Here is a 16,268-nt window from a genome sequence, read left to right as displayed (position 1 = left end):
TGAAACCAGAAGTTTACATGCACTGTATAAAAAGGCACATAACCATTTAAAAGATAAGTCAGATGTTAATGAGACTAAACTTTTTCTCTTTTAGGTAAATTAGGATTATCACATTTGTTTCTGTTATACTTAATAGCAGAATGATGAGAGAGATATTTTTTGAGAAAATGTTATACCTTTTCCTGAAAGTGAAGTTTACATACAATAAGATTATTATGCCTCTGAAAAACTTAGATGATTGTGTGAAGGTTTTGGAAGTTTCTGATTGGCTAATTGACAACATTTGAGTTAATTGGAGGCACAACTGTAGAATAGTATTTAAGGAAAACCTCAAACAAACTGCTTCCTTGTGTGACAACATGGGAAAATAAACAAGCCAGAATCAATTAGCTAAATTACTGTCAAAAATAATAATTTTTGGAGACATGTCCTGTGGTCTGATGGAACTAAGATTGAACATCAGTTTGGCCATAATGACCAATGCTACATTTGGAGGACAAACGGGAAAGCTTACAAGCCTAGGAACACCACCCCAACTGTGAAGTATGGGGCGGCAGCATCATGTAGTGGGGCTGTTTTGCTGCAGGAGAGACTGGTCTACTTCACAGTTTAGATGTCATCATAAAAATAGAACATTATGTAGAAATACTGAAGCAACATCTCAAGACATCAGCCGGGAAATTAAAACTTGGCCACAAATGGGTCTTTCAAACAGACCAGGACCCTAAGCATGCTGCCAAATTAGTTAAAATGTGCTTTAATGACAACAGAGTTAATGTTTTGGAGCGGCCATCACAAAGCCCTGATCTCAATCCTATAGAAAATTTGTGGGCAGAGTTGAAAAAGCTTGTGCGAGCAAGACCAACAAATCTAACTTACAAATCTTACACCAATTTTGTCAAGAAGAATGGGCCAAAATTCCTTCAAACTATTGTGAAAAGCTTCTGGAAGGATACCCAAAACATTTGACCAAAGTTATACAATTTAAAAAGCAAAGCTAAAAAAAAAAAAAAGGAAATGTATGTAAACTTCTGATTGTCTATAAATTAATAAAAAATTCTCAAAAAAAAATATCTTGATATTCTGTAATTTAGCAAATGTAAATCATTTAGGTAATCCTAACGGACCTAAAATAGTAAATATTTAGTATGATTTCATTTTTTTAAATGGCTATGTTTTTGGAGTGTATGTAAACTTTTGGTTTCAACTGTACATCTATAGAAATAAATGAGACCACAGGAGACCACATAAAAATTCTCTGGATTTATGAATTATACTGTTTGAGTTAGGGTTGCACAATATATCATTTTAGCATTGATATTGAAACGTGTGTCCACAATAGTCACATCATAGGATAAAAACCAACAATACTGATACTAACATCTAAAAAAACTTTATTTTCATTTCACGGGACCTTTAACTTAATTCCTTCATGTGGAACCCACCCTTTTTACAGTGTAGTTTCTCAATCTACAGACTTTTCTAAATAAAAACTGATTGAGTTTGTTCATGAAGTGAGCAGCACTGCACTGCAAAACATCAGAGCACTACAAATCCCTCCTACAACAGTGGAATGGAGGCTTAAATTTGTGTTGTTTCTGCCCGAGTAATTGCCTCTAACTCCTCTTTCTTGTCCACCCAAAGACGGAATTCTTTCCTCTCTGTTTTCTTTACTACTGGATAAACAAAGACAAAACAGACAGTCAGCAACAAAGCTGACCACAGCTTGGCAACACTGTGGTAAATCCCTCTGTGAAAACATGTCCGTTTCACAGCCTTGCTGGGGTGTGGACTTTGTTTTGCCACCTAAGACCCTGTCTTGGGGTCAGACAGAATCGTAGCTGGACAGAAAACAGAAAGACTTTTGTTTGGACACTAATACTCACACCCTGCACTGTAATTTGTGGTCATGACTTGAAATAGTCTGTCATCATCCTGACATAAAACTCATGTTGCTCTAAACCTGTGTGACGTCTTTTGATGTGTGAAGTGTGTAAGAAGATATTTAAAAATAATTCAATTGTTCCAAATAGAAAAGATTAGGTATAAAGTTTGGGGTAATACCGAACAAATGTGACACTATTTGACGACCCTTTCCCTCACATTTTAAAAATGAATGAATAAAAAAATATTAGCCTGGTTATGAATGGAGTGCACAGAGAAAATATGCATGTTTATGTTTTTTAATTAATTAATTATTTTTAAAATTATCTTTTTTTTTTGTTGTATTTATATATATTTCCATATTGCAGTAATGCGTGTTACTTTTATCTATGTTATTTTATCTTTATTATAATAAAAGAAAATTATTGGTGTTTTATGTGTTTATATTGTTCTTGATGCAATAATATATAACTGTACTGTTTAATTCAGATAGAAAGAAAATGTGAACTAAATTTTTTTCTGCCGATAGATTGGAACAGTATATGTCTTGTGATTCTTTGTATTTAATACTGTAATGAATGAAACAGAGGTAAACTAAAACATTATTAAATTGTTAATATGATGAATGTCAGCTGGGGTTATTGTTTCATAAATAGGAAACACAACTATGATATTATTGGTAAATTGATGTCAACTATATAAAAAATTTTTTGATCCACATAAATAGCTAAAAATGCAGTATTATGCATGCCAGCCATACCTGCAGGTGGCGATGTGACTTTGTAAAAGAACCTTATGCTTCTGTGCACATTTCGTCCTAAAGATGTGTTAATTGTCATGTGATGATTTTGTAGTTATGATGTTCTGAAATATTTGTTCAACAAATTCAGTTTGTAGACAATAACATACATGCTACAATGACTCACCAGAAAGAAATGAAATAAACAATATATTTTACCTGCATTACGTAGATTTTAAAGCATATTTAACATGTTAATTTAGCTAAAAATTACAATTCTGTTATTGATTACTCACTCCCATGTCATTCCAATGCCCTGAGAGTTTTGTTCATCTTCAGATAACAAATTAATATTAAAAGCTCCAAGAACATTTCTGTTTGGCAAAAAAAAAAAAAAAAACAGGAGAGAATATATAGGCTGAAAATCATATTTACAGTTTTTTTGCCGCACAAAAGTGTTCATGGATCTTATGATTACAGTTGAAGTCACATGGAATGTTTTGACCTTTTCTGGACTTCTCTGGACTGTTGCTGTCTATTGAAGATGTGAGAGCTATCTGATTTAAACTATTTTCATTTGTGATCTGAAGATGAACAAAGGTCTCTGGGCTTTGTAACAACATGATGGTGGATAATTTATAACAGAATTTCACTGCTCATTTAATTTTTATTTTAAATTGTGTGTGTGTGTGTGTGTGCGTGTGTGTGTGTGTGTGTGGGGGGGGTTTCCTAGTACTGGGTTGTGGTTGGAAGGGGATCCGCTGTGTAAAGCAAATGCTGGAATAAGTTGGAGGTTCATTCCGCTGTTGCGACCTCTAGTGAAGAGACTAAGCCAAAGGAAAAAGAATGAATGAATGAAGGTTTATGTGAAATCAAAATGTATTAATTTTCTTTAGCTAGTGCACATTGTTATTCTGTAGTTGGACAATTAATCCCTGCTAATAAATGTTTGTTTGAAGAATCTCAACTCTTTTTTTTTTGTGGACGTTTAAATCAGGTTTATTTTGTACATTAACATAAAGGATATCCATCCAACAGTGGATATTAACGTGTATGCTGTTACATTTGCTGTGCAAAAACAGTGAAAAGTTAAATTCGCACGCTGTGTGTGTGTGTGTGCGCGTGAACTTTGTAACAACATTGTGTGTGACTCATCATTGCAGAAAGGCTTAAATTAACTCCACAACAAATACATCAAATAATCATTGGGAAAGTTCTTACTGTAGTATTTCTCGCAAACGTTACGTGAGATCTGTTTCCTTCATGTCTGTCACTGTGCTGTTTATCGAACTCAGGCAGAGACTGAGGCACACTCTGATGTGGGAACAGTGGGCAGGGAGAACTAGAGTTAAAGGCACAGCCAACAATAACAGCTACAGTGTGTTTAGAGCAGAAAACTCCAAACTTCTGAAAAGTTTAATAAATCTGATGGGTGATTTGAACTAAAACTTTAGACACATTCTGGAGACAGAAAAGACTCAACTTAAATCTTGAAAAAGGGGTAAATACGTGCCCTTTAAGAGTAAATCACAAAGATTTTTTTTACTTTAGCGATGAAAATAAAATATAAAATCTTTTCGCACAGACGCACTCAAAGCCTCTCACAAGAAAAGTGTCAGAAAGTGAACAAAATAAGACAGATTTAAATGCTAGGTGTAAACAGTAATGTGTCTCCCTCATCTACTTCTGTTCCAGTTGACCAAAACACATCATAACACCAGGTGTAGTTACAAAAATCACTTCCTAACCATCAAAAATACTTCAAATCACAGCCTTCAAGCTAAAATACAACAAAAAGAGATGTTCCCCTTGTATTCCCAGTATGAGTCTTTTGTGTTTGCTTGTGCACACATGGCTACAACATCAAGACACAATCGACTCAGTTTGAACTCTTTATTGCTGTCGTACCCTGGAGACGGAGGAGCTCCAAACAGGAGAGATCTGCTGAAAATACATTCTTGACAGTGTCAGACGGAGCACGAAATCCGCGCTTTGCAAAGCAGAGTGACTCAGAGTCTAGACACTTGAAACCACACTCTTCATCCACGGCTCGGAGCGAATACTATGAGACGTGAGTGAAGAGCTTCAATTACAGATGCGCAGATCATTATGTGCCATGAGAGGCGCAATCTGATGTCTCATTTAAATCAATAGGCAAATCTGAAGATTGCCATACAAATTAGCCTTTATGATGTGGGCTGGGTGAAATTAGTGTTGTAAATCAAAAGCAAAATGACATACATGATGCTACACCTCCACAAAACTTGGCATTTGAGTGCTTTATGCCCAGCTGTGGGTCAGTGTTAATGCTAACTAAACATACAGTGGCCAAATGTGATGTGCAGCCCAAAACTACGCCTTTGACCTTTTTTAAAACATATTGATTTCATGTGTTTTTTCAGAGATTTTCAGAGCATATGTAATATATGTATGCTAGATTTAATGTGAGAGAACGTGTTTACTGAGGAATGCATTAATGAAAGGCCACTAATCAAATACAAGAGAGATTTTGCTTCGGCTTAGTCCTTCTATTCAGGGTTGCCACAGCGGAATGAACTGCTAACTTATCCAGCATATGTTTTACACAGCAGATGCTCTTACATCTGTAACCCAGAACTAGAAAACATCCATACACACTCATGCACAATCATACACTCTGGCCTATTTAGTTTATTCAATTCACCTATAGTGCATGTATTTGAACTTTGGGGGAAACCAGAGCACCAGAAGAAAATGCACGCGAACACTGGGAAAACATGCTAACTCCATACCGAAATGCTAACTGACCCAGCCGGGACTCAAACCAGCAACATTCTTGCTGTGAGGCGACAGTGCAAACCACTGAGCCACCGTGTCACCCATGCGAGAACCAGCAAAATATTAATAACTGATTATACTGTACTCAATGTTTATTTTTTATATCCTCTATCCAGTTTTTGTTTTAATATGCTGCATGATAAACCTATATTATGGTCAGCTTTAGCATTTTGTGCCACTTACTTTCAACAGTTAAAGTAAGTTAAAACAAAATAATAACTGAAGATACTAAATAAAAGCTAATAACAGGTACAGATATCTCATTCATAAAATATTGGTAAATACAATAGCAGTATTTAAAAGTCTATAATAACACTGAGGTAAACAATAATAAAGTCAAACAAACAAAGATGATATCAGCTTGGCACATTTGAATGTTGGAGATGAAAATCTTGGAATCTTCTAAATAAATACCATGAAGAATATACATGCAAAATATACTCCCTGACAAAAGTCCTGTCGCCTATCCAAGGTTTAGGAACAGTAAACAATAACGACTCTTATCATTTGGTATCAGCAGTGGCTTATATGAAAGGCAAAGGCCTCTAGATTACGCTTATTTCACCAAAACAAAATATGATCGTGCTTTGATTTTTAATTTTTTAATTAGGACAGTAAGGTCTGACTTTGCTTAGACAAAAGTCATGTCACTTAACAGAAATAATGTTCAGTATAGAATATAAAGTCATGCTGCAGTAGAAAAAGAATTAATATTGTGTTTGACTCCCGTAAGCTTGGACGACTGCATCCATACATCTCTGCAATAACTCAAATAACGTATTAATAAAGTCATCTGGAATGGTGAAGAAAGCGTTCTTGCAGGATTCCTCAAGATTCTTTGGACTCATCTTCAATGCCTCCTCATTCATATTAACCTAGACATGCTCAATAATGTTCATTTCTGGTGACTGGGCTGGCCGATCTTGGAGCACCTTGACCTTCTTTGATTTCAGGATCTTTGATATGGAGGCTGAAGTATGAGAATGAGCACTATCCTGCTGAAGAATTTGCCCTCTCCTGGTGGTTTGTAATGAAATGGGCAGCACAAATGTCTTAATACCTCGGGCTGTTGATGTTGCCATCCAATCTGCAGATCTTTACCAAATGTAACACCAAACCATGATTTTTTTCAGGTACTGTGGCACTTTTGCTAAATCCTCAGGTATTGTTTTAAGCCTGCTATTACCACACACTATTAAAATGACGTGGAATGTTAATAAAACCCATTTTTATGTAAAAAACACGACTAACCGCTGACAGAATAGAGAAAAACTAAGACTTGATTCACTGTCATTTGTGTAATAAGCTGCTAAAACAATCTTATTTAAGTCTTCTAGAATTTCTGTTGCGACGCTTGTAATACGAATTTCGATAGTGAACGACTCAGTGTTTACGAATCGGTTCAACGACTCGCTCAAAACACATATGTAAGCGTACTACTACGCTTCATAACATTACAGAAACTGTATGCATATAATGCCCAATAATATGCCAAAGCGTCACCTTGTCACATTCTGGCGATGTAACTTAAGGTAATGGTCACTGAACGGATCCTTAAAGAAGATTCGAAAGAGCCGAATCGCCAAAACGAATCAAACTGGTCCAGCGTATGTAGTATCGCATTATCGATTAGAGTGACTAATCCGAAAGAACACATGCATATCCACACGACACATTTACTGTTAAATCAATCTCAGCATACGGATAACAGGTGACTGTTTTGCATTAACCCATCGCGTAGCAACATCATCCTACAAAAAAAGTCACGCGCTACGCTTCATCAGCACAACTACATGCTGTATGAATGAGGCGCGCATTATACAGTATAAACGATGATTTACAAGGACAAGGTATAATAATACAACACGACACCAAAAAGCCATCTGACAGGACAGGACATTCTCCTCATGCGTCCCTGCATTTAAGCAGCACATGCGTTATCTGCAATATCACACACACACACACACACACACATAAAGCAAGGAACATTGATACGTCATATATGATTTACAAAAAGATTATCTGTGTGAGAAAACGCGATGTTTGAGAGAAGATTTGCTCAGAAAAAAACATGCACACGGACCTGCGATGCCAATTAATATTCATCTGCGGCTCTTCTCTCCTCAGTCACATCCTTCCTCTCCTTCATGCATAGCACATCCAGCCTGCCTGCATCGCTCATATTACAACATCTTCTGTCATATTTCAGCATCCAGCCTGGTTATAAGGAGTAAAGGGCTGCTGTCACACCTCTGGAAGGAGACTGGCAAACAGGGAAGAGCAACACGCATCCACTTGTCTGATTAACTCTTTCAGCGTCGCCCGTTTAAAGAGGCTCACTAAGAACACAGAGGCTGGACAGAGGTTTGCCTTGCTTTTATTTAGGAGGTTAACGGTTATATTGGCATGACAAATGCAACATTCCAGTGAGTTTTCACTGTGATTATTAATAATTGTTATTTTAAAACTGCATTTTATTAACAGTATAATGAAAATAATCTTTATTTAAAATTCAACTTTGCGCGAGCTGCTTACAGTGGTGCGGGTGCACTGTGTTATGGCGCCCCCTTTGGCGCATGCGTGTAATGCATGTTTGATCCATGATACCGCAGGAGAATTAACATGTTGACGCTGCAGCAACTACTTAATTAAGCGAGAGATCTTTAATTCTATAACTTTTTGAAGTGTTTCAATCATTATTTAGCGAGGTCTTGTTATAATAAAACACACTAACATATGTAAACACAAACATATGCATTTAAACTTGTATTTATTTATTTATTTATTTATTTATATTTAAATATGCATATAAAGACTCAAGATTATACATAAACAATAAAATATTTACATTATAAAACACGGACATGGCGTCGGGGTGGTGCAGTGGGTAGCACGATCGCCTCACAGCAAGAAGGTCACTGGTTCGAGCCCCTGCTAGGTCAGTTGGCATTTCTGAGTTTATAAAAATGCTGTAAATTCAATTGCAGCAAAATGCTGTGAATAAAATTACAGCACCACTACTGTAAAAAATACAGTAACTGGCCGACAACCCTGCTGCTTACTGTAAAATCTACAGGGAATATTTGTTATTTACAGTATTTTTTACAACTACTGTATTTTTATACAGTAAAATACTGGAATGTCTGTGTAAATTGTGCAAATTTAAAATGTAAATTTTAAAGAGTTGTTTTGCAAAGTATTAAATCCTTTAGCTCTAAACAATTTAAATGCACATGGTGTTGTTAAAAACAATTCCATCATCGATTATTTATATTATTTATATGTATAAAAAAACTCACGTTAGCTTGACGGTTATTTAAACGTTTATTTAAAACATACATTTAACATTTTTTTCACACGTGAGTTAATAGACGTGTACAAAAAATCAGCTCCAAATACTGTTTGATCACTGGAGCCTCCATAAGAGTTCCAAGAAACAAAGAGGAAAACATATTAGATAAAGTACAACACAATAAACAGACAGAAAGATGTCAGATACAGACAGATGGAGAGATCACAAATGCAGACAGATGGAGAGATGACAGATACAGACAGATGGAGAGATCACAAATGCAGACAGATGGAGAGATGACAGATACAGACAGATGGAGAGATCACAAATGCAGACAGATGGAGAGATGACAGATACAGACAGATGGAGAGATCACAAATGCAGACAGATGGAGAGATGACAGATACAGACAGATGGAGAGATGACAGATGGAGAGATGACAGATACAGACAGACAGATGGAGAGATGACAGATACAGACAGATGGAGAGATGACAAATACAGACAGATGGAGAGATGACAAATACAGACAGACAGATGGAGAGATCACAAATACAGACAGATGGAGAGATGACATATACAGACAGATGGAGAGATCACAAATACAGACAGATGGAGAAATGACAAATACAGACAGATGGAGAGATGACAGATGGAGAGATGACAGATACAGACAGATGGAGAGATGACAGATACAGACAGACAGATGGAGAGATGACAGATACAGACAGATGGAGAGATGACAGATACAGACAGATGGAGAGATGACAAATACAGACAGATGGAGAGATGACAAATACAGACAGACAGATGGAGAGATGACAGATACAGACAGACAGATGGAGAGATGACAGATACAGACAGACAGATGGAGAGATGACAGATACAGACAGACAGATGGAGAGATGACAGATACAGACAGACAGATGGAGAGATGACAGATACAGACAGACAGATGGAGAGATGACAGATACAGACAGACAGATGGAGAGATGACAAATACAGACAGATGGAGAGATGACAGATACAGACAGATGGAGAGATGACAGATACAGACAGATGGAGAGATGACAGATACAGACAGATGGAGAGATGACAGATACAGACAGATGGAGAGATGACAGATACAGACAGATGGAGAGATGACAGATACAGACAGATGGAGAGATGACAGATACAGACAGATGGAGAGATGACAGATACAGACAGACAGATGGAGAGATGACAGATACAGACAGACAGATGGAGAGATGACAGATACAGACAGACAGATGGAGAGATGACAGATACAGACAGATGGAGAGATGACAGATACAGACAGATGGAGAGATGACAGATGCAGACAGACAGATGGAGAGATGACAAATACAGACAGATGGAGAGATGACAGATACAGACAGATGGAGAGATGACAGATACAGACAGATGGAGAGATGACAGATACAGACAGATGGAGAGATCACAGATACAGACAGATGGAGAGATGACAAATACAGACAGATGGAGAGATGACAGATACAGACAGATGGAGAGATCACAAATACAGACAGATGGAGAGATGACAGATACAGACAGATGGAGAGATCACAGATACAGACAGATGGAGAGATGACAAATACAGACAGATGGAGAGATGACAGATACAGACAGATGGAGAGATGACAGATACAGACAGATGGAGAGATCACAAATACAGACAGATGGAGAGATCACAGATACAGACAGATGGAGAGATGACAAATACAGACAGATGGAGAGATGACAGATACAGACAGATGGAGAGATGACAGATACAGACAGATGGAGAGATGACAGATACAGACAGATGGAGAGATCACAGATACAGACAGATGGAGAAATGACAGATACAGACAGATGGAGAGATGACAGATACAGACAGATGGAGAGATGTCAGATACAGACAGATGGAGAGATCACAGATACAGACAGATGGAGAGATGACAGATACAGACAGATGGAGAGATGACAAATACAGACAGATGGAGAGATGACAGATACAGACAGATGGAGAGATGACAGATACAGACAGATGGAGAGATCACAGATACAGACAGATGGAGAGATGACAGATACAGACAGATGGAGAGATGACAAATACAGACAGATGGAGAGATCACAGATACAGACAGATGGAGAGATGACAAATACAGACAGATGGAGAGATGACAAATACAGACAGAAAGATGGAGAGATGACAGATACAGACAGACAGATGGAGAGATGACAGATACAGACAGACAGATGGAGAGATGACAGATACAGACAGACAGATGGAGAGATGACAGATACAGACAGACAGATGGAGAGATGACAGATACAGACAGACAGATGGAGAGAACCGAGACTGCTTCAGATCATGAAGCAGATCAATGTTGATCTTTCTTTCGAGCTGTCAGTGTGGAAATGAACAAAACAACAGGCCTAACACAACATATTATAAGATTCAGTTTGGAAAAATTATCAGATGGTAACTTCGGTCAATGGGCGAGGCAGTGGCGCAGTAGGTAGTGCTGTCGCCTCACAGCAAGAAGGTCGCTGGGTCGCTGGTTCGAACCTCAGCTCAGTTGGTGTTTCTGTGTGGAGTGTGCATGTTCTCCCTGCCTTCGCGTGGGTTTCCTCCGGGTGCTCCGGTTTCCCCCACAGTTCAAAGACATGCGGTACAGGTGAATTGGGTAGGCTAAATTGTCCGCAGTGTATGAGTGTGTGTGAATGTAAGTGTGGATGTTTCCCAGAGATGGGTTGCGGCTGGAAGGGCATCCGCTGTGTAAAAACTTGCTGTATAAGTTGGCGGTTCCTTCCGCTGTGGCGACCCCGGATTAATAAAGGGAATAAGCCGACAAGAAAATGAATGAATGAATGAACTTCGGTCAATTTTCCTAATGGATAAACAGCTCTCGGGAATATTTCAGCATGCTTACACTTTTGTATTAGACATGAAACGCACATTTACTGGTAGGAATGACATTTCGCCCTACTCATCATTTTCTCTTCGTATAATCGTGTTTATGGCTATTACACAATCATAATACAATGTGATATAGCCTGGGTCGTTAGTTCACTGCATTGTATTGTTTTCTCACTACAACCGATCTGCTCAATCGAGCAATGACCATCTCATTCAGGTGATCTCGGACTGATTTATTTGGCGCGGAAGCGAGCGCGATTGCTGGATTGGATTTACATATGCCAAACAAACCGCTCAAAAGAGGGAAACAAGACAGATTCCAAAACAAAAGTCTATGTATGTGTGAAAGATTGTATTTGCACGCAATTGACAGACAGTCGCAGCCAAACTTTTGTGACAAGGCAGCACTGGCCCGATTGGGTCAATAACATTCTGTATACTATCGGGCAGTCCTTATTGTCGAGCCCCCTAAGATATATATATATATATATATATATATATATATATATATATATATATATATATATATATATATATATATATATATATATATATATAAAATATATATATATATATATATATATATATATATATATATATATATATATATATATATATATATATATACATATATATATACACACACACACACACACACACACACACACACACACACACACACACACACACACATACATACAGCATACAGTTAAAGTCAGAATTATTAGCCCTCTTAGAATTTTTTTCTCCTTTTTTTAATATTTTCCATTGATGTTTAAAACAGAGCAAGAATATTTTCACAGTATGTCTGATAATATTTTTTTTCTGGACAAAGTCTTATTTGTTTTATTTCGGCTAGAATAAAAGCAGTTTTTAATTTTTTAAACACTTTAATAGCCTTTTTTTAGCCCCTTTTTTTAGCCCCTTTAAGCTATATATTTGCTCGAAAGTCTACAGAACAAACCATCATTATACAATAATTTGGCTATGTAAGGTCCGGCCAGCTGGTACAATTGAGGTGTCCACTGGTGGATGAAGGTTCAATGCCTGTTCCGTCTTTCCAGTGCACAATGTTGAATTACTTTGAATTTAACTCATATCTGACTCCAATTTGAATATGAGGTTGTTAAGAATATGAATATATTTATCCTCGTTTTATCTGACTCCAATCAAAAAACATTAAGAAGATTATATCAATATATAATTTAGATAATTGTTTGAACCTTTTGTCTTCACTCGTAACTATTACATTTGTTCATTTGGGTGCTCATGTCACTCAGAGAGATCGCCCCGCCCTCACAGTCACACTCTTGTCAGTCTTGAATACTAAACAGAGGTAGATGACTACTACTTTTAGATGGCCGCTTACATACTTGCTCATTCTAAAGTATTTTTAATTAGTTCTCATTAGATGTACACCCTTGAGTAAAGACAATATCATTTCCAATCAGAGGTTAGGGCCATTATTATAAATGTAACCGACTACTGTACTTTATAATAATTTTGGCTTCATTAAGCCCATGGTTTCCTATATGAGCTTAATTTAGAATAACATTACTTTCAAACAAAGGTCGGGTGGGTACCCAATCTAGGTTAGTCGTGCAACCCCTTGTCGTCCTAGACAGAAGTTAACGCCCTTTCCACCTAAGTACACTTGAATCAATATCAAGAGTCAGTCGGATCCCTAAAATACAATTAGTGTGCCCAATACTCCATCTCAAATGGATTTTAGTCCGTCTACTGACCTGACACATGCGGAAACAAGGATACAGTGTAATCTACTGGAAAGAATAATTACAGAGTAAGCAAAATATGTTCAAACATAACAATTTATTAGCCAGGTAAATGTGTATTATGCCAATTCATTTAGTCAATTCATAAACGATCAATACAAGACATCAAATTATCAAAGATAAATTCAAGATTAAAAGATGCATACCTGACTTCAAAATATACATAACCATAATAGAGCTCCATATTATGGGCTGATCTGGATAGCAGAAACGCGCCGAACATTTTAGAAACTTTCCCTTAAGTAGTAAATCCAAGAATCCCCTCAATGAAAAGGGTGTGTGAATAACAAAAGGCATTTGCATTCAGTGGAAGAGTTTCTGCTTATAGAAGAAGGCACACCCTTCACAGTGGTTCAAAAGATACCTGAAGTTATATATTGTCTTGATTATGTCTATTTCTGAGGAAATGAGACCATTGTACCAGTCGCACTGAGAGATTTCAAATGATATCAAACATGATAGATAAAGTCACTTGAGTTGATTTAGAACATTCAGACTTTGAAGTGACCATTCTGTGTGAGTTGAGAAATGTTTCAAACGTAAATGGAGGAATGGAGGGGAGCTGTTTTTTTCCCCGCATTCCCACCTGCTGGGATGTGGAGCTGATTGTCTCTGTGTTTTCAGCTCATATTTGAATTGTCAAAGACATGAAAATATTTGTGATATCTCACGTCTTACACCTAATTACCCTAACCTGCCTTGTTAACCTAATTAACCTAGTTAAGCCTTTAAATGTCACTTTAAGCTGAATAGAAGTGTATTGAAAAATATCTAGTCAAATATTATTTACTGTCATCATGGCAAAGATAAAATAATCAGTTATTAGAGATGAGTTATTAAAACTATTATGTTTAGAAATGTGCTGAAACAATCTTCCCTCCATTAAACAGAAATTGGGGAAAAAAAATAAGCAGGGGCGCTAATAATTCAGAGGGTCTAATAATTCTGCCTTCAACTGTGTGTGTGTGTGTGTGTGCGTGTATATATATATATATATATATATATATATATATATATATATATATATATATATATATATATATATAATGGAAACAAAATCAATAAAACAGAAAGAATACACTTACCACAGACGTGAATCACTCTTCCTCATGCCTTGACCCATTAAATATCCCATTATGCCTCAGAAGATTTGAAATTTACAGCACTATCCGGTATTCTTGGTTTAACTGTTAGCTGCTTTAAAAAAATAAAATGCTGTAATTTTGTGTGTGTATATATATATATATATATATATATTAGCCTCACTAATTTACTTTAACAACCAAAAACATGTTTTCCAGATTCATGGACATGTTACCTGAATGTGGTGCACTTAATTCATCTTGTACTTTTTTCCTCTTCCCGGCTCCAGACTCCTGTTGTCTTTTCCCGGTTGCAACTTGCATCAAATTGCTAGCAGCTGCAAACATACGTGGGCCAGGGTGCACGTGCACGTACACACACAAGTACACACACACACACACACACACACACACACACACACACACACGTAAAAAAAATATATCACATGATTTTTGTGTTCGCCATAAAACATTTTTTAAAAATATATTTTTATCAACATCATATCAATATACTTACACTGATAATATGAAGAGCTTAGATGCAAAAACTTCTAAATGCGTCCGTTTTCCTCTAAAATGAGCATTTTTATCAGGCTCCTGTGTGGATGTTTAGTAATATCACTTTTATGTCAAAGAATAAATCCTTTTCCTGGTCTTTCAAATGAAATATCTTAACATAAACAGGGGAGACTTTCATTTTTGATGGAAATTTCAAACGGCACTTCGTTGTCATATACTTCCTACACACTTGCACTAATATCAATATTTCAATATTTACAGTTTTTTTTAATATCACTAAATAAATATAGATTTTTTTGAGCAACCAAGATGGTGATCCCCTCCAGAGTTGGTCCCCTCTACACAATCAGCATATAGGGAGCGGCGGTACTGTTCACTAGTCAGTTTTGACATATTGGCCTATTTTGATTTCATCTTTTTTTCCTTTTAAGATTAGTGGAAAGAAAGGTGCAAAATACATTTTAAAAGCATAGTCTATATATTTAGGTTACAGATTTAAGGCTAAATGTGTCTCTTGTCCTGTTAGTTGTGGACCTTTTTTCACATAGCTTACATTTGTTTTAGAAGCTCACAATTTATTCATCTTAAATTCTCCTCCCTCAGTGGACAGTGTCTAGTTTTTATATTGTATTATTTTAGAATTATATTTTTAATATATGGTTTAAAAAAATGACCAGGCCCACACGGAATCTGTGCACAGAAATTTGCAGATTTTTAGCCAATCATTGAGTCTATGTATTTGCTGGTGCAAATGTGTGTACATTTATATTTTATCAGTTTTAAATTAATTTCAATAATATTATTGACTAATGTTAAAAATGTTCATGTGATTTATGTACAATATAGTTTGTAAAGTAATATTTTCTGTCCTTTGATAAATATATTATATAAAGACTTGCTTTGTTTACCAAATAGGTGGATCTAATTGTATTTGCATTTTAAACATAAAATAAAAGTTAGTGTTTTTTTTTTTTTCATATATTACGTTTTTAGTTACGATACTCCAAAATCATTCTGCAAAAATCACCATTTTTTTTTTTTTACAAACTTCTGCACAAAAATAGCAAAAATATCCACAGATTGTGTCTGGCCCTACATATGACAAACTACATCACATATGAACTTCTCTTTTTGTGACATCAGTTTCACATTTGGAACTTAACTGGGTTATACATATGTGTGTACATGGTTTACTCCCTTATTTATCAGTAATCACC

General features: G+C 36.3%; 1 protein-coding gene across 13 annotated transcripts in view; it reads right to left on the bottom strand.

Moving 5' to 3' along the window:
• ccdc120b (coiled-coil domain containing 120b) overlaps positions 1-14,857 on the bottom strand; it is a 41,748-nt gene extending 26,891 nt beyond the window's left edge. For 6 of the 13 annotated variants that reach the window (XR_015502098.1, XR_015502097.1, XR_015502101.1 and 3 more), the window contains exon 1: positions 7,524-7,741. The gene's annotated coding sequence lies outside the window, so the exon portion shown is untranslated. Of the gene's footprint in view, positions 1-7,523; positions 7,742-14,535; positions 14,648-14,768 lie in introns of those variants that run through there. The other 7 variants (XR_015502104.1, XR_015502103.1, XM_087272832.1 and 4 more) reach the window with 4 other exon arrangements.
• Positions 14,858-16,268: the final 1,411 nt, after the last annotated feature.

Source organism: Danio rerio, chromosome 11 (assembly GCF_052040795.2).
Source record: "Danio rerio strain M-AB ecotype USA chromosome 11, GRCz13ab, whole genome shotgun sequence".
Lineage (NCBI taxonomy): Eukaryota > Metazoa > Chordata > Actinopteri > Cypriniformes > Danionidae > Danio > Danio rerio.
This window is presented reverse-complemented; position numbering and strand designations above follow the sequence as displayed.